The following is a 20234-nucleotide window of genomic DNA, read 5'->3' on the forward strand; positions in this document are numbered from 1 at the left end:
AGGGGTTGGTCAAGGTTTCATTAGGAGGTGGCCTTTTGAGTTGGAACCTAAAAGATGGGTAGAATTTGGTTTGAAGGGTTAAAGAACTGAAGGAAAGGTAATATTCTAGTTAGAGGAAATACTGTGAACCACTGTGAAAGTACAGGACTTAGTGATAAGGATGGTTAAATTTAGTGCATAAAAGATTTAAAGACAACAGACAGGAGATCTTGAATTGGATAAATACTAGAAAGGTAATGAAGGCTTTAATTAGGCAATGGAGATGAGGAAGGACTAGTTATAAGAAGGCAGGAATTATACAATTTTGCAACTGATTCAGTGTGATAAGGAAGCAGTCAAATTTGACTCCAAAAATGTCAAACCTAATTGAGGGAATGGTGCTACCATTGAAAGCTTTAGTGAAAGAATTAGTTTGGGAAGAAAAAAATAGTGATGAGACTCTGTTTTTAGCTACTTTTGGATGAGTTGAAGAGCTGATGGAAAGTCAAGGTGAAAGTACTTGGTGTACAGCTGGAGCTGCAGACCTGCAGCTTGGTAGAGAAGTCTAGAAGAGATTGAAGATTGATTGACTGATTAATTTACTTATTTCTGTATAGCATTTCTTCTCCTCTCTTAGTTTTTCTATGGCTACCTGAAATGGGAACCTGACATGCTGACATTATTTTCAGCACATGACTGGACTTCAGAATTGGTGATGAGAAATTATTAATTACTTATCCATTATTATATGCTTCTGCTCATGTGCATACACCTTCCTTAACATAAGTCACCACAACCTACTCTTGGTAGGTTATGGTATGGATTTCACGGTGAAATTTGAGAAACAGTTGAAAATGGTGTAAGAAAATAGTTCATGAGGTGTCATTGTTTATTTTGTTTTAACTTATCAAGTAGGTTTTAAGTAAACCAAGCTTTTAAATAGAACAGGAACGTGTGTTTTTAACTGTGTTCCTGACTTAAATAATTTGCTAAAACCCAATATTTTTTCTGCAGAATTTAGAACTTCAGCATAGCTTTCTAAGAAAAAATTCTTACTAAACTGTTCAGATGAGAAGGGAATTTATACATAGCCTGGAATTATTGAACAGGAACAAATACGTAACATCTGTTTTGTTTCCATTCTAGTCCTCAATAATTTAAAAATTTTAAACTCATATTTCTTCCTTGTATTTAAATCTGCAGATAGTCTGGCAACCTTTTGAGAAGAAAGAAATATTAAGTGAAATTACTTTAATTTTCATTTTAATTAATATTCAAGTTGATAGTAGTTAGATGAGAGAAATTACTATAGCCTAGCTGACATTATTTATGTGTGTGCATGCACATATTAATATTCTGAATCACTTAAGTCAGGAAATGTATTAGATTTGTGATTGATATAAAGCATTTAAATGGGTTAGCTTACCAAAAATTAGCTTCTGTGTTTAGGTATCAGTTTACTACTTCTAAAATATCTTTCATATTTGACAAGAATAAATTTAAACATGTGATAATTTAGAATGGTTATTCACTGATAAATATCCTTAAGAAATAGGATTTTTATACCACTTTGTTTCCTTAATACTTAAATACAAAGTTAGAACATGCTCATTGTACCTTTTTTTTTTAAGTTTTTAATTGTTGCATTTAGCCCAGAAATAGTGGTATATGTAACCTGTGTCCTGGAATCCAAAAATATATCTTTCTACATGTCTACTTGGTAATTTCAAGATAAGTAAGGTAGTCTTTCCCAAGATCTGTACACTATTAGAAGGGGAACAAGGAAGGAAAAGAGTTGGTCTCACTAATCCCATTCCTTCTGTTCACAGTGGCTATTAACCATTGAGCTTCAGAAAATTTCTGTGTTTATTTGTAATAGCTGTTTCTGTTTTAGCTATTGCTAACTTTTGCAGAAAAATGTCAATTGTATGTCTGGGATTATCATAACTTTTTTTTCAAGAAATGAAATATCAATTCTTAAAAGAATATGTGATGGTATTTTAAATTTTAAGAAATTATATTTTTTCTTTATGTTAGCTATTAATAAAAGCTCAGAGTCAGATATTTAGCTTTCTGTTAACAAAGCCTACAGATCCTTATTACATATATTTGAGTGATGTATAATTGACTTCCACTTACTTTGTTTTTCCATTTTTATCATCTTTTCCCAGTCCCAGCTTCAATTTCTGTATCTCTATAAACTGTTTCTATTTTTAAAAGAATAAGGAGTATAAGTTATTAGTGAATAAACATGATCTATTAAAAATATTAATAACCTGTCTTACTAGAACTATTTTTCAAAGCTATATTAATGAAATTCTTGAAGCTGTACATTTTACATTATCTTCCACCAATAGGTATATTTGATATAATGCATAACGTGCTAAACAACTTTTTTTAATATTTAGTATCTTGGCTCAACCACAGATATATGAGGTTTCCTGTAATTGTGTGTGTCTTTTTATATGTGAATTTCTTGGAACACATTCTTTCCACAGTGTTCTATTAGGTAGGTTTGGACTATTTTTTTTTTCCATAAGTTTATCTTTGCTATTTCTAGCATTATTTCCTCAATACATAATGTATGGGAAGACTGTTGTATAATTTATTGGAGACATATAAGATTGCTCCATTTTCCCCTTTCTCCATTCAAAAATAAGTATTTTTATCTTAAAAGAAGCAAACATTGATTTATCATGTGTAGGATTTCTCAAAAGAGTGTAGTGAAATTTTTAAAGAATGTGGCTTACACTTGAAAATGAAATTTTGTATCAAATGAAGTTAAGCATATTTGTTCAAATAAAAAGTTCCTTTAGGAATGCTTTTAGGTTTGTCTGATTTCACGTATTAGTTTCCAAATAATGACTTGGAAATTACAAATCATTCACCATTTTGCCTCCTTGTTCTTTTGTTCTGTTAATGTGAATTTGCCATAAAACTGGCTAAATAATGGTAAATTTAAGCCTACTTCTTCCTGGACTATACTATAAGAACTTTTAATAGCATATTCCTAGTTAAATGGGATTTTTTCCTCTTCACAAATTAAAAAAGGATGAAATGATAACTATTAGGAATGATCAGGATTTGTTTTTATTGCAATCTTGCCACAGATTCAAGATTATACTTGATATATTAGAACAGATTTCTAAGTAAATATTCATTTTTAGAATACTTCTAATTTCAAATTAATTTTTAAAGGATATCTAATTAATCTCAATTTATCCACAAGCACTTCAATTACCTGATTTTATTTCAGATTTTTAATAAGGATTTTTTGCATGTTGAAATTTAGTGATTGCACTTCATCAGGTGTGACCCCTGAATTTGATATAAACTAATTTTGAAAATGTATACTCAGGAAAATTTTGATATAGATGTTTTCTATTTTTTAAAGGTATATAACTATTAAGCCCAAAATTTACCATAGATTTGTATAATGCACACACACTTTGAATTTTTTTTTTCTGTAAGCTTCAAAGTGAAATGACTAAATTTGCTTTTCATGGCTGGTTTAAATTATGTTTTCCAAAGTCTTTCCAGGCATTTATTATAACAGTCCTTATTGTTAACAGGCCTTTTTACAAAGTGTCAGTATGCCCTTTACAAGACCAGTTCATCCAAGTCTTACAGGCAAGCAAATTACCAGCATACGTGTGTTTCAGGGAGCATTTACTTTGCTTAATATGGCCAGGTTTTGTATCTTCTTATAGGACTTGTTCCACAACAGAGTAAATTATCAAAATAACATTTAAAAAAATATGGTAGTATTTTGGTGGGTAGGAGACAAGAGTTGCATTAAAATTTTCAAAAACCATTTAGGTAATATATTGATGAAAGGACCACAACTTTGAATTATTATTTATTCTCATAAATATGGATTTTTGCCTTCACCAGGTGATTACATTATAAGGCTGTGCTTTGACAAATGACAGTAAAGTTGTATAATTTTATTGAAGTCAAATGTGTTGTGAGATTACATTTGGAAAGCTATTTGTAAAATTGGAAAAGCCTAATAGTTCTTTAGATTGTATGGGAGACTTTAAATTACCATATTAATAATACTTTTTAAAAATCCATTAAAAGTTAAAACTGTGACAGAATAACTCTAACCCCTACATTTGGGTCAAATATCTCTGAAGATAGCTGCAGTTTCCTTCACAATGATGTCTTTGAGTCTTCTATAGCTTTGCACATATTGATCTTCCTTAACAATGGCCTCCTTCTTCCCTCTCCTCCTTGCTCAGTTACGTCATTGCTTTTAGTTTAAGCAAAAATATGCCCATAAATATGTGGGTTGCCTTTCCTATGTATTACTGGCAACTAAAAATATAATTGAGCATTCTTATCAGACAGAAAATGTTAATAATTATCCTTAAGCAATTAAAATAGATACCCAATTAAAAGCTTTCTTATAAAAATTTGATAAACTTAAGATTGTGTTCTTAATGAAGAAATTATTACCATTATTAAATCTTCTTATTTCCAATTTCCTTATGTGCCCATATGCAGATGAACACTAGGACCACTTCTGAATAGGACACATTGTTATGGCTATTACATAAAATACATGAAATAACATTTTATTCTTTCCATCATGTTGTCTAATTTTAAAATTGGGCATGGTAGAGACCAAGTAGGATTTAGCTGTAAAAATTGCTGTCTTGAGCATATAAATGATCACTATAGATTATTACTGATCCAGCCACCTGTACTATAAGTCTAGAAATCATAGATGAATATGGACCAAACAGAATTCCAGTGCCATTCAATAGGACTACAAAACTGTTGATAGTGACTTTTGGTGTTAAATCATAATTTCTGGATCATGATCTTAAATCTATAATTGATTCCAATTCTATTGACTCTTTACTAACAAATATTCCTAATGGCCTGAAAGTCCATGTTGAAATTTAAAGTTTGAAGTATCCAGATCAGATATGAAATTATTTTATATTAAAAATACTTAAGTACAAAATATCAGTTGTGTAATCATGGTAAAACATAAAATTTTGCTATGAAAGATTTTTAAAGGCTATTTGATTAAAACACTTATTTACTTAAACTCTTTGCTAGAATTTTTTTTAGAATTCAGCATCGGAGGAGGAATGTGACATAATAATGATCGAAAGCCGAAAGTTTAAAAGTTGTGATGCCCTCACATGGTTGGAGGGTTATTCTAGCTTCTAAGGACTGAATGTTGTCCACAAGAGTGTCTCATCAGGTCATAAATTGGTAAGACTTAATGGATTAGATTTTATGTATTATACCTGATGTTATTGTATTGAGATGACTATTTATGAACAAAATGAGCACATTGTATAACTAAGAGTATAGTATTAAATATAAGTTAAAACTTGGAATTTTAAATACTTGATGTAATCCTTTCAAAGTCTCATGCAGCTGAAGGCCATGTCTTTGCAGTGGTTTTTAATAGTTTTTTTTAAATAAAGTGACATCCTATATTATAGTAAGATTATTTAAATACTGATATTGCATCGGCTGTAGATGCTTACAATATAGGTAAGAGTCCCAAACACTTTCTAGTTATTATTGCAGGAGATAGTTGAGAAGTAGTACATTAATATTTTTTTAAAAATAACTTACATTTATTTTCATCATAAACTAGAGTTTACATTAAATTTATTGCTTTTGGGATTTTATTTTTCTTAATAAAAGGCATCTTTCTTCTTGATGTCTCTAAAAATCAAGCCAAAAAAAATTTTTTCAGTTTACATTGAGAACACCTAAGATGCCAATAGCAAATGAAAATATGTTAGTAGTCAGTATACATGTTTTGTATGCTCTGAAAATTAAAATATTCTCTTTCAGAATTATATTCAGCTTAGAAAACAAATTTTTAACCTGCTTTGTGTGCCTACTTATTTTGCTTTGTTTTCATACAGATGTATTTTGTAGGGGGATTCTTGGAATAATACATTTTAGATTGGAATGTGATCTTAATCTGCAATCTGAGGATAATCATATTTTGCAGATGAAGAAAAATACTTGGGTTAAGTTACATATCCAAAACCACAGAGGTGTAGAATTAATATTTTTGTTACAGTGTGGTACACAAATCCTGCAAGCCTATTAAACATTATATGAAATTATCTAAACAGGCTACTGTATCTATTTCTTCATTCTGAACCAGAGATAGGTTATGCTCTCCGTTCTACACATAAACACACACATACTCCCTCACAATCATCCTTATTTTTTTTGAACAATGTTCTAAATTGTTTCTGATATGATATTCCATGACTTCATATTAATCATATTCTATAAACTTGGATTTCTTAAACCAATAATTGCAGTCAGTGGTAGTCTAGAAGGAAATACAACACAACAACAGTTGTCCCTTACTTTATATACTTTTTTTTTACTTTCTACAGTAAATTACATGACTTTGGTAATTAGGAAAGTAATTTTTAATTTTTAGTGTAGGATATCCATATTTAGTAGTCAGTAGCTGAACTTCAGGGTATTATGAGCCCTATGGGATTTTGGACTGAATGTTACAGAAGTTCAGGTTTCACTGAAAGGCTCAGAGCATTTGTCAGATTTGTCAAAAACAGTAGAGTAACGTTGCTATTGAATGGTTGTGTCTAAGGGACAAGCCTTATTACACACCTAAGTGTGTAACTTATGAAAGAAATGTTTGATGAATACACTGATTATAACTTACTGATAATTATACAAGGCTAGTTTTATTATGAGTGGCCATTAGACTGATGGAACAAGAGAGGCCTACCTGCTTTTAATAGTTTATGAATTTCATACTGTCAATCTCTGTGCCCCAGTGTTGGTTTCTCCACAGAATAGTTGTGATTTTGATACTGGCTGGTTACTTCATGTCAGACAAAGCTTAGTATTTTTGGCATGTTTTTAAATTTTCACAACAGTCATGTTATATAGATACTATCAATATCCTCAATTTACAGAAAAGGAAACTGTGAGATTTACAGAGATTAAGTAACTTGCTCAGGTCACAGTAGCTATGATTCAAATCTAGCTTTCTAACTGGAACTTGGGTTCTCAATTGGTATGGCAGTATGTAGAGTAACCCTGGAAAACTTGAAGGATAAGAGAGAATTTATAGTGTATGAATACAAAAATTTGATTTCCTTTGAACTTAAGTAGTGATGGCTCATCCTCTATTTTAATACCATCTTTTAAAGCACTTGCCAGAAAATAAATTTGATAAGTTACTTATTATCCAAAATTAAGTATTTATTGCATTAGAAAATAACCTATCCAAATGTAATGCTTATTATAAGCTCATTTATTATGTATGTATTATAAAAGTTTTATTACTTACTAGAATAACATTGTAGTATTAACCATTAAGGAACTCAACAAACACTGTGAAGGGGTTTAAAAAGCTACTTTGAGCTGCAAATGTTTCTTGGTAGGGTGATGAACCCCATGTAAAATCCTCTGTTGAGTGCTACATCAGTTTCCCATTTGTCCTTAGTTGTGAATTATTCTATTAAAGTCCTCTTAATGTCTCCTTTTAAAATAGTTATGTGGCAAAATTTATTTTTTGAATACTTGGAATTTTTAATTGAGAACCTATTTTGTGTGAATTCTTTTGGCCTGTTTAATTTTATTCTCAAATGATCTCCAAACCTAATAACCATTTTCCAATTTTATGAGTTTATAATAAAGTTCCTTTGTCTAAATATGGCTTACAATGAAATACACAATAATAATACTGCTTTAAAAAAAACAAGTGAAACTATAAGAATTTGTTCTTTAGTTAAATTGAAATAGTCTACAGATCAAGTATAAACTTAATTTCTTCAGGTCCATCATTAAAAATGTACAGATAGCCCTGGCTAGTGTGACTCAGTGGGTTGAGTGCTGGCCTGTAAACTGAAAGTTTGTCTGTCGATTCCCAGTCAGGGCACATGTCTAGGTTGTAGGCTGAGTGCCCAGTTGTGGACAGTTGTGGACAGTTGTAGACATGCAAGAGGCAACTGATCAGTGTATCTCTCATATATGGATATTTCTCTCCCTCTCTTTCTCCCTCCCTTCCTGTCTCTCTAAAAATAAATAAAATCTTCTTTAAAAAAGGTACAGATAGGTCATCAGAATATGAGGATCCTAAAGTCTATTAGATAATACATTTGCACATGAGCTTCTTTAGTAGTAATGTATTTCCCTCTTCAATTAATTCAAGTTTTTAACAGTATTACTGTCTCAGTGTTCACATATTCCTTTCCTACCTTGGTTATATTTGCATGGATATTAATAGTTGCAATGTGGTTAAGTAGCTTTTAAGTAGTTTTTAGTGTTCTGAATATTTGTACAAAGCTAATACTCATAGGTTTCGAGTTTTTCACTGATATTTAGACATCTGTGAAACCATCCCTTCCAGTTTTCTTTCTGTTTCTCTGGTTATTCTGGGTACCATTGGCTAGCCTTTCCTTTCTACTTGTCCTTTCAAGTATTATTGGTGTGCTCAGGATGCTGTCTAGACCCACTTTTCACATTCTTCATCATGCTAAGGCATATAGATGATGTTGGGTGACACCTGTATATCATAGGCAGCTGTCAGTCAGTATGCTTTAGGCACCCAAACTTGTTACCTAGGCATCTCTCCTTTCATTCAAACGTCCCTGATATCTCATAGCCAATTAACTGCATAGTACTGCCATGCTTGTCTCCTGAGTATTTCTTCAGCCTTTTCACCTCTCTCACCCCATTCAGGACACAGTCCTTTCTTATGTGAACCTTCTGACTGGTCTTCATTATTTGAGTTTTCTAACATGGTTAACTGTACCTACTGTTATTTTTACTTGGAACATTTTTATGTATGCTCTTTTCATCTCTACCCATCTGTGGCACTTGCTCTACTAAACATTCTTTCCTGAGCCTATTTCTTGATTATGTGTCCCCAAAATACTCTGTAAAATTTTACCCTGTCTTAGCATTTCTTACACCTCTAATTTGTAAACTTGAATCCTGGGTTTTTGTTTATTTGTTACAGTAACCCTATAATCAGCAACATCTGATAAGTGTTTAAGTACATTAAAATCCCTCTGCAATGTGGAATTTCAAAATTTGGTATCTGTAAAGAATGTTAGAAATTATTATATACAATTAGAGTTAAAAGGCAGGTGTAGGAGCAGATCACCTGACTCCTAAGTCAATGTTCTTTATGTATTTTGTGATATTTAGATTTTATCACTAAACCTTACTAATACAAATTATTTAATTAACATATTGGGTGTTTACCTTGTGTCAGACAGTAAATTAATGCATTATCTCACTGAATCCCAGTATCTGGTCTTGTTATTATCCTTTGGAGAGGCTAAGTAACTTGCTGAAGTCATATTGTAAAAGTGATGAAGTTGGGCTTCAAACCTGGGTATGACTCCAGAGCCAAAGTCTTTATTCAGTACCATCTCTGAATTTATCTTCTGAGTCTAAAATTATAAATCTGAGTTGGAAGGGAATTTAGTGGGCATTTATTCCAGCCACTTTTCTCATACTTGAATCATGTCTACAACACCTTCTAAGTTGTCATTTAACCTTTAAACACTTCCACTGATGTTTATCTTGACATCCTGGTCTTTGTTTTTCCATTTTATGTCCAAACCTATAAACTCTTTCTGTAAAAAGAGAACCTAAAATGTGGAGCAGAAAAACCAGATGATTGCCATCACTATAAGCATTTAGTTAAAGAGATTATGTGCATATAAAAATACAAACTACCCTACAAATTCTGTGGAAACATTGAGCTGAGAATATGCTCTAATTAGTTCTTTGATTTCATAGCTGCTATAATCAAAAGTACATGTTTTTGTTCATGACCATAAGTTATTGGCGTTAGTACACATACAGTTCTAAAGTTTTGTGGGGTTTTTTTCAAAAATGGATAAGGAGACATTGTTTAATAAAAATGGGTAAATAGACATTGTTTAATCTATAAGAGATTACAAGAATGTTTTCCACTTCGTAATTATTGATTCTAGTGGTGATGCAATGATTTCATGGGACTCCTTTAGATGTGCTTTGATCCACTAGTGTAAGAAGAGGGAGACATGTTAAAGGCATGACAGTTTGAATTGTCTTCTATATCTGACCTGACCAAACCAGCAGTCTTTTAGCCACCTCTTTCCACCTTCAGGATAGCTATTGATTTCTTTTATTTCTTTTCTTTAGACTCAGTTCTAATTGTCTATAGAGTATGATATTGGGCAATTGGTAGAATCCATAGATGGATATTTATGAGGTCTGAGTATACATTTAAGCCTTTCACTGGGCTAACAAAATTATTTCTCCCAAAATCCATGATTCTAATGTGAAAAGATCTTTATTAAGGTTTTTGTCTAAAAGATCATTAAGAGGTTTTCAAGTCCACTTTATTTTCCTCAGTCTTCTATGACTTTGTCATCGCCACTGTCAGTATATGGAACTGCTGAGTTTCACTGGCATAATTTTGTTAAAAGTAACCTGAAAACCCATAGAGTTTTAGCTATTCTGTTCCTCAAACCTACCAGCTTTTCTCCTTACTTCAGTTACCTATAATATATAGAAACTACTACACTGTCTTCCTCCTCAATGAGTAACAACCAGGCGCAAGGAGCATCACAAAAAGGTTTATTACCTTTGTATTTTAGCTACCTTTGTCAGGGAGGAAAAAACTCAAAAAAGATCTGCCTATTTTTTACTATATTCCAGTGATACCTTACTCTAATTAGTTTCTAATAGTTGAGAGAGCTGGTTAATTTCCTGGTTCTTCTTACTGGCATAATAAGCCTAACATAACATAAGATTATACTGAACTTAGAAATGTAATTAGATAATATATTAAATACTATAAGTTTTATTCCATCTTTGTCTTCAACTAAATGTTTAATGTTAGTTATATAATGAGGGTTGTAATAAATAGACCCTTGAGATGGACACAGTTCCTACCTTAAGGTTTAATTCAAGGAGAAGAATATTCAATAATGGCAACAAAAACAAAATTATCTGTGGAAGAATCAAAGAGGTGAGGCCTATTGGTAAGAAAGAAAGAGAGCAAAGAGAATGTAGGTGAAGCATCCCATTTCAGATGATGGTCTTAACTCTAGAATCTAAATTAAATTAACACATTCTCAGATTATAAATCTAGAATTTATCATTAAATATTTTAAACATTGATGTGTACAAACTATTATAAAATTCTGTTATTTACTGTACCTATATTATAGAATTTTTATTATCTAGAATGCAAGAACGTGGGTCTATATTGAAATGAGAAAAAGTTGTTAGCCATGAAAAAAACTTTTTGTCACTGAAAATGTACTTATTTGAGTACAGTTCTGCTTGAGTGAAAAAACCTTAAAACCCTTTAGATTTTATGGTAGTGCTCTTTTATACTTTTCTTTGTTGTCCTGTACCAGAATCCCTTTTTGAATTAGGTAATTCCAAAGCAGTGATCCTCAACTAGAGTAATACATGGTTTAGAAGCAAAGCAACACTTTATCCCACTCTTTTGATTTGTGTTTAGTAATATTTATTGTTGAAATTTTATATAACACTAAAGGAGGCCATGTGATATTTTTATTTTTAATTAAAATTTTATTTTTAATTAATTCAGTTATATCTCTGGCTTTGGGGAAAAATTTCACAAGAAGTTAAGATTATTTTTATCCTATACAATGAAACATTGAGATCCTATAGAGAATCAGTAAGAACTTGATTAAAGTTCAGTCCACAGGAATGCTGTGCTAATACATAATGTAAGTTTAAATCTCAAGTCAAGTAACTTTTATAAAGCAATATTTTGTGACTGCAATAAATCTTTAACATGTGACTAATTGGTACAAAGAAATCAAGTAAATTTAAGGCATAACTAGAATTATTTCATTTTTGGGGGTGAGACATACATACAAAGGCTGTTTTAAAAACTAATTGTAATTTATTTTTATTTGTACCTTACTGCTTCATTTGTAATTTAAGATATACCATGACCCCATTTTACAGATGAGGAAACCGGCATCAGCATGTTAGCTTGCTAGGATCAACCCACTTGTAAGTAGTGCAGTTGGGTTTTAAAATCAACTTCTAGTATGCTGAAGCCTGTGCTCTTAAACCACTTTATTATTCCTTGAGAATTAAGCCTTTTGCTTAGGCAGACATAAGCTCTTTTACCCCCAAAATGAAGTAGAGAGCAGAAGTTAAGCCAAGTGGTAGTAAACTGATAACCTAGAAAACTATTCAGGGCTTATATTCCTAGTACTTTCTTTATATTTATTGAAGACGAGCAGTATAATTCTGTGTTCAAACCCAAGCCAGTCTGAGTCTTTAAAACATCCCAAATTCAGAAACATTCATTGATTTATTAAAAATAAAGTAGATCAGATTTTTTTTCTGATACGAAATTCTCTTCATTTTATTAAAGGGTGATGGCCATGCTTGGCCCTGTCCCTTTGATCTAAAGTTGAATGAAACAACTCTCTCTTTAAAAACCTCATGATACACTTACTTTTATTCCTCTGGGTTTATCCTTCTTTTGAAACAATTCCTCGAAAACTTCTATTTTTATTACTCTCCCTGAACTTTGGGAACAAATTAGGAAGGGATATAAGATAGTGAAGAAAGATTAGTTAACAATTTAGAAACAAGAACTGAGTTTTGGTCAGATAATCCTAAATGGCTAGCCTAATATAATTTTACTTTGTCAAATATGTTACCTATAGAATTACGCTTTTTCTATAAAGTATTTTAAGTAACATCTCTGTACCCTCAAAACATGGGCATAAATGAAAAGATTAGCTGTGGAATGAGCAAAATTATCTATGTGCTCTTCACTGGTATTTGGCATTCGTTATTCCAGAAGATAGTCTCATTTTCATTGATTTGGTTAAGCCTCATTGTGGAAATGAGATTGAGAGGATTTGTTCAAGGGTAGCTGTTTGGTTGAAAAAAGTGGACTGAGAAAAAGGAAGGAAATATGAAGCTAGTCAATGAAATAAATAATTAGGTTTCCCAAGAAGTGTAGTTTCTTCCTAAGCCCATCTTCCATCTGTCTTCTGTTGAAGCAGGTTCATCTCTCACAGTTTGAGCTACTTACCACATTCTGACAACTCTCAAGTCTACACTTCTAGGCCAGAGATTACTCTCGAACTCTAGATACCTATTTCCAGCAACCTTCTTTCTATATTTTCAGATCTACATTTCCGATGTCTCAAAATTCAATGCCAAGTGAAACTTATTATCATTGTACTTATCATTTTCTCATCTTTATTCCCAGGTTCCTCTGCTACTCACTGTTCATCCCCAGTAAAATCTAGTTTTCTTCCTATGACACCTTAACCATCTCCCCAACTCCTAGTTGCTCCAGTCATCCTTGACTTTTTTTTATTATAGGTGAATCCCTTTCCATTGTCATCTTTCTGATCTCTCACAGACTTTTATGCTTCAGTTGTACAAAACTAACATTTTACCTTGCTTAATGACCATGACCAAACATTTTACAGTGTGCTACTATATGCCCCTTCCCTCTGGCTTGCTGGTAACTTCTTTTCTATACCTATCCTGAATGTATTATCTTTCCCTCTCCCCAGTCTCTTCCCCTTCCTTAGACAAAAACAAAATAAAATAAAAGTTTTGAAACTAATGATGAAGGGAAAAAGCCCAATGAGAGCAACTTGCCTCAGGGCACAGCAAATCTGAGGTGAGGCCAAACTGCAACATTTGTTTGCTATTTCCACATCTAGTGGTCATCCCACTGGTGGACACTGTCCAACTTTGTATTCTCACAGCCAGATTCTTTGAGTGTTGGGCATTGTGCATAGGATACAGATTGGGGTTTATCACTTTTTAGAAAAGTATCATCTAGAAAGGTAAATGTTACTGAGACTTGGCCATATGGGAAATACGAGACAAAGTTTGTTCAGGATTTATGACCCATTGCCTCCAAAGGAATTTGTGTTACCTAGATATATGAATTACATATTAGGCAGCAAGAACATATGGTAAGTTTAGTGTCATACTGAAAATGAGGAATGAGATTAAAGAATATTTCCTCAATTATTTGTTTAGAGTTTAGTGAAAATGATTGTATTACCCACATCCAAGGACCACTTGGAAAAATAATTTTGCTGTTAAGAATAGGAAATTTTGCTGTTAAGAATAGTTTTGGTGGGGAGGAGGTGGTAACCTAGTACAGCTACCTCATGTTATAGCTAGAGAACTTACAGTTGTGATATATTTAGGGATTCAGATTCCTAAGTATACAGTTTCTGAGTCCAGGCTTCTACAGCAAATGAATTCTTTAGTAGATGGCTTTCAGCCTTGTCATAGATTTTGTATACCACACAGACCTTTGTCTAGTAAAAGATACAGCTGTTAAAACATAGCCTAAGTGGTTAGTGCCTTAAGAGTAGTAGTATGGGGCATGATTTGCTATACTACTGAAAAGGTTGGAGAAGCCTTTACAGAAAACATCTTAGCTGAAAGCTATAAAAAATGTTAGAATGTCCATGGAAGTATTCAGATAGTAAGAAAGTACAGTAGAGTGCGAGTAAACCATGGAGGGTCTCAGGGAGTTTAGGATATCCAGTTTAAAAGTTGAGCTGGCATTTGGAGTGAGGGAAAGAATGTAATGGTTAGCATTAGAAATCAGTAAAATAATTTCTGATTTTTTTACCCTTTTGGCCCATTTTTATGTCATTGCTGAAGAATTCTGAATTACTTTTGCAAATGTTAGATGGATTTAGCTTGCATAAAAAAGTTTTTATACTACCGGGTGAAAATTTATTCAATGCATGTTGGTCTCGGAAATGAAACATAAATCTTAGAGTTTTTATTTCCCTTGACATTCTTTATCATTGTTCTTCAGTTTTGTTCATTTTTATATGCTGATGCCATGAAAATTTCCTTGGGTGATGAGAGTGCTATTATTTCCTTGTAGTCAAGGGGGAAAGAATGCTCTTGACCTTTTGAAGGAGAATTGATCTTCATGACAAAATGGCTGTTAAACATAGTCCTTTCCCCAGAAGGCTTTTTCTAAATCTTGATTCTTTTCTTAACCCAGTGGAAGTAATTTGAACTCCTATTTAGGTTTTTAATCTCTTAATTTATATTAAGAATTTTTATTGAATTTTTCTCCTTTTGCATTTAAATTTTGTACTTTCTAGGAAAGAAAGCTCTTAATACCTGTATTGAAGAACATAGATTTTTTACTAGATGAAGGTATACGTTAATTGCTAAATTTGATGTTTTTAGAAGTTCGTTGCCATCAGCTTCTGTCCCAAAAGACTAAAAGAATGGTTTTAGAATATCTGGAGTATATGGAACTACATCCATTTCTTTCCTTTTCAAAGTAACTACGTTATTTACATTTTTGTTTGGTATTCTGAGCTAGACATCAGCTGACAGAATTTGAAATCGTTTCTAATCCCTCTCCCCTTTTTTACTCTTAGGTATCAGTGTACATCTCAGTCTACATAATTGTTAGTCACATACTGTTTTCCCAGTCTCCACGAAGTAATTTAAAGTAGCCAGGACTAGAGTATCAAATTTTCAATTTGAGCTTAAGCCCCTTAGCATGTATCCCTCATTCCCTGATAATGAATTGTTCTGTCATCAAATTATCTATTGCTGCTATGTAAACAGTACCATGAAATCTCTTTCAAGAGAGCCTGCTCTGGCAATGACCAGTGTGGCTCAGTTGGTTGGGTATTGTCCTGCAAAGCCGAAGATCACTGGTTCAATTTGTGGTCAGGGCACATGCCTAGGTTGCAGGTACTGTCCCCAGTCAGGACATGTATAAGCGGCAACCCATCCATGTTTCTCTCTCACATAAATGTATCTCTTCCTCTCTTTCTTCCTCCCTTCCTCTGTATATAAGTAAATAAATAAGTAAATCAGTAAATAAATATTAAGAGCTTGCTCTAAATGTAGGCACTCCAACAATGAGGAAATACAACCTTCCTCCCATCCAGTTCCAATACCCTTTCTTATTTCACACTGACTCAGGAAGGAAATAAATTTTTCATCCTGTCAGACCTTGTTTAATGGTAAGCCTAATAAGAAATAACTACCTAGTGCATATGCTCATTTATCTTAAATAGATATGATTTCATGTTTTTATAACATTTAAATATTTTGAAATAATAGAATATTAATTAAACTGTCTTAGTTTATTTGGAACATTTGGGTTGTAATGGTAAAATTGCTATGTGTATTTCACTTTTGTATTATTCTCTAGTATTTCCAGACTAAATTTTTATATCTTCTTTCCTGAATGTTTTAATAGAAAGAATTTTAGTTCAGCTAGTTGTTGAATTGTTTGTTTAGAGTGGCTCTGCATGAAAAAACTATATCAGAATTTTACTACCAAATACTAAAATAATGCCCTCCAAATGTCATAACTTGGAAATGTAAAGTTATCTGGAAAAAGAAGGTGAAGTTAGTATTAATCTTATCTACATCTTTGGAATGCATTTTTATTATGTAAGTTTACATAGCCTATTATATCATAGATATTTATTACAAACTTTTACTATTTACCTGCCAGAACCACTTCCAACAGAAATTACTGGAAGTTACGAACATTATTTATACCATATTTTAAAGTGACTATAATTCACTCCAAGCCAAGGAAGTAAATTTTACAAATCACAAATATAACTTAACATTGATTGTTGTTTTTTACATTGAACATAGTAACTTATCTTGTAGAATGAAATAGTTCCTAAAGAAAGTGAAATTGTTGGCTCCTCTTCCCTCCTTTATCCCTTTCCTGTTTGCCATTTGTTCATGTCTTGAGTTCACGTGTTACAAGGTAGTAACTCCATGAGTCATTTTCATTTCGGAATATTTTTTACTGTTCTCCAAAACTCAATGAAAGTAGTCTTACTTGTGCCCCTGTTCCCCATCTGCCTGCCTTACCAAACAGATAACCACTTTCTTAGTTTGTATGTATATTCTTTCTGTTTCTTTATGCATAAACAAGCAAATACAATATACAGTATTATCTCCCCCTTCACACAAATGCTAATATACACACATCTATACCTTTACTTTTGAAGATCTCTAGGACACATTGTTTCCGTTTCAGTACACAGAAATGTATCTTTGTGGGTTTTATTTTTATAGATAGGTAGTATTCAGTTAAACAAATGTTTCTACCATGATTTATGTAACCAGATCCATAGTGATAGAAGTCTTGCTGTTATAAACAGGGCTATAATGAGTAGCCTTGTAAGCACATTATTTCCTATTATGTATAAATACCAATAGGTTAAATTCCCAGATGTAAGATCATTGGCTCAAAGAGTGAGTAAATTGTGTGTGTGTGTGTGTGTGTGTGTGTGTGTTTGCAAAATTGCTCTCTGTACTGGTTATACCACTTGCAACAGCATTGCATAAGAAGGCCCATTTTCCCACGGCCTCACTTAACAGTATATTAAATTTAATATGTTTGCCAGTAGTTTTAGGTAAATTGTATTACATTATAGTTTTAATCTGCATTTTATTATAAATGAGATGTTGAATATTTTTCATGTCATTTCTTGTGAACTGTCGTGTGAATTCTATCCATTTTTCTCTTGGGCTTCTAGTCTTTATAGATCTGTAGAAGTACTTTACATTTTAGAGAAATTATTGAAGTTTTTTTTTAATTTTTCTATATTTTGAGACATAACTAGAAAGAGCTTTCCCTCTCCAAAGTATTAGACATTATTCCTAAATGGGCTTTTTTAAAAGGCTGTTAATATAGACGATATATAGGGTTGACCAAAAAGTCCATTCTGTTTTTTTCTATAAGATGGCTCTACTACTGCTTAGTTGTCTTTAACTTCATTGAAAACAATTTTGTTAGATTGATTGTATTGTGACAACTATCATATCAGCGTGCATTAAAAAAAAACACCAAAATGGTTATTTTTTGTATAGCCATTTTAACATTGAAGATGGAAGCACATAAGCAACATTTTTGATTATGCTTTTTTATTTCAAGAAAGGTAAAAACACAACTGAAATGCAAAAATAGATTTGTGTAGTGTATGGAGAAGGTTCTGTGACTGGTTGAGTGTGTCAGAAGTAGTTTGCAAAGATGTGCTGGAGATTTCTCACTAGAAGATGCTTCGCAGTTGAGTGGACCAGTTGAAGTTGATAGTCATCGAATTAAGACATTGAGAACAATCAGCATTATAATCTGTGTGGGAGATAGCTGACTACTTGAAATACCCAAATCAAGTGTTCAAAATCATTTGCACCAGCTTGGTTCTGTTAATCACTTTGGTGTTTGGGTTCCACATAAATTAAGCAAAAGGAACCTTGATGTATTTCCACATACAAATCTTAAGGTAATGAAAATGTTCTGTTTGTAAAACAAATTGTGGGGAGCAATGAAAAGTGGATACTTTACAATACTATAGAATGGAAGAGATCATAAGGCAAGCAAAATGAACCACCACCAACCACATCAAAAGCTGGTCTTCATCCAAGGAAAGTGATGTTGTATATATGGTGGGATTGGAAGTGAGCTCGGTGAGCTCCTTCCGGAAAATCAAACAATTAATACCAACAAGAACTCCCAATTAGACCAGCTAAAGGCAGCACTGGATGAAAAATGTCGGGAATTAACCAACAGAAAAGACATAATCTTCCATCAAGATTACGCAAGATGGCATGTTTGGTTTGTTTGATGACCAGGCAAAAATTGTTACAATTTGGCTGGGAAGTTCTGATTCATCCGCCATATTCACCAGACATTGTACCTTTAGATTTCCATTTATTTTGGTCTTTACAAAATTCTCTTAATGGAAAAAATTTCAATTCCTTCCCTGGAAGACAACAAAATGAACCTGGAACAGTTCTTTGCTCAAAGCAATAAAGAGTTTTGGGAAGATGGTATTATCAAATTGCCTGAAAGAAGTCGGAAGGTAGTGGAACAAAACAGTGAATGTATTGTTCAGTAAAGGTATGTCTTTTATTTTTGCTTAAAAACCAAATGAGCCCTTGCTGGCGTATCTCAGTGGATTGAGCACGGGCTGCGAACCAAAGCATTGCAGGTTCGATTTCCAGTCAGGGCACGTGCCTGGGTTGCAGGCCATGGCCCCCAGCAACCGCACATCGATGTTTCTCTCTTTTCCCTTTCTCCCTCCCTTCCCTCTCTAGAGATAAAAAATTAAATAAATACTTTAAAAATAATAATTGTATAAAAAAATGAACTTTTTGGCCAACCCAACAGCTGGCTCGAGACAGAGTCTGAGGTAGGAGAGATCCTTTGTATTGACTGTATACTTTTGTGTGTGTCCTCTTTGAACTTATTTTTTACCATGTGCATGTATATTTTTTAACTTTCATTTTGAAATAATTACAGTCGTAAGAAGTTGCCAAAAAGAAAAAGAAAAAAGTCCAGGGAAGTTTCATGTTTCCCTTCACCCAGTCCCCCCAATGGTGACATCTTACATGACTCAGAGTATAATATCCAAAGCCAGGAAATTGACAGCAGTACAATCCACACCATGTATCTTTTATTACTCTTTTTAAACATCCTTTTCTGACCAGAATTTTGACCTAAAATTAATTAGATGAATGTAAAATATGCTGAGGGCATTGGTGGGCAAGGTTTTTGTAGGTGCTAAAAATAAATACCAATCCTGATACAAATATTTAGCTGGATTTTTAATAGTTCCTTGGTAAAAGCTTTTATTACACCATTGTAAGACTGGTTACTTGAGAAAATAGTATTTAGTTTTGTGAGTACCCCTTTTACCTGCTTTCTTTAGCATGAGTAATAGCTTTCACAAAAATCACTTATTTTGTGTTAATAATAAAACAACTCAGGGGGCATTTTTGTGAGTTTTTTAAATCATGAAATATAACATTACTTATTTTTACATCGGTATAACTTATGATCAGTAATTAGAATACATAAAATTTTGAATGTTTTAGCTTAATTTACTGTTAGCTTTGATAGTTTTATTCTTAATCACAGAAGTTTGCATGTGGCCAGAGATTTATTAAGTCCACATGAATTTTATCTATTTAAGCTTTTTTTGGATGGAGAATTGCTATTGGCTCTTAAATGAAGTGTTAAGCTATAAATATTTTTTCAGTTCCTCTTACAGAGGAGTGATGGATTTTTGGTCCTATTTAACCTTCACAGGCTTGCTAATAAGCGAGGTTCATTACGTTTATTTTTTTGAAATCAGCTTAATTTTTTTTTAAAACAAAGCATGCATTTCTTAGAGAAAGGCAAAATGTTATCCCAGTTAGAATTAATGCATGTTAGTAGTAATGAT

At 32.6% G+C, this 20234-nt stretch overlaps 1 protein-coding gene across 4 annotated transcripts in view; it reads left to right on the plus strand.

Moving 5' to 3' along the window:
* The window catches only part of TSC22D2 (TSC22 domain family member 2), a 46512-nt gene that overhangs the window by 18149 nt on the left and 8129 nt on the right, over positions 1 to 20234 (plus strand). For 2 of the 4 annotated variants that reach the window (XR_006787139.1, XR_006787140.1), the window contains one exon: positions 5053 to 5211. The exons of the other annotated variants lie outside the window; for them this stretch is intronic. The gene's annotated coding sequence lies outside the window, so the exon portion shown is untranslated. The remainder of the gene's footprint in view (positions 1 to 5052; positions 5212 to 20234) is intronic. 4 annotated transcript variants of the gene reach the window in all.

This window comes from Phyllostomus hastatus, unplaced genomic scaffold (assembly GCF_019186645.2).
Source record: "Phyllostomus hastatus isolate PE091 unplaced genomic scaffold, TTU_PhHast_1.1 phas_contig_86, whole genome shotgun sequence".
NCBI lineage: Eukaryota > Metazoa > Chordata > Mammalia > Chiroptera > Phyllostomidae > Phyllostomus > Phyllostomus hastatus.